Source organism: Agelaius tricolor, unplaced genomic scaffold (genome assembly GCF_023055355.1).
Source record: "Agelaius tricolor isolate 1412-34295 unplaced genomic scaffold, bAgeTri1.0.p SCAF_152, whole genome shotgun sequence".
NCBI classification, from domain to species: Eukaryota; Metazoa; Chordata; class Aves; order Passeriformes; family Icteridae; genus Agelaius; species Agelaius tricolor.
In genome coordinates this window covers 106156-106437 of record NW_027269412.1, presented here as the reverse complement: position 1 = coordinate 106437, position 282 = coordinate 106156, and positions in this window count along the sequence as shown.

Below are 282 nucleotides of genomic sequence, written 5' to 3'. Positions count from 1 at the left end.
TGTGGGGGGATTTTTGTGGTGGGGAGAGGGAAATGAGAGGGGCGGGGGCGGCTCAGGGCGGGGGCGGCTCATGGGAACCCCCAAAATCCAACCTGGGGACCCCAAAATCGACCCTGGGGACCCCAAAATCGACATCGGGACCACCAAATCCCCCTGGGACCCCAAAATCAACCCAGGAAGCCCAAAATCGACCCTGGGACCCCCAAAATCCACCCCAAAATCAACCCCGGGATCCCAAATTCCACCCTGGGGACCCCAAAATCGACATCGGGACCCCCAAAA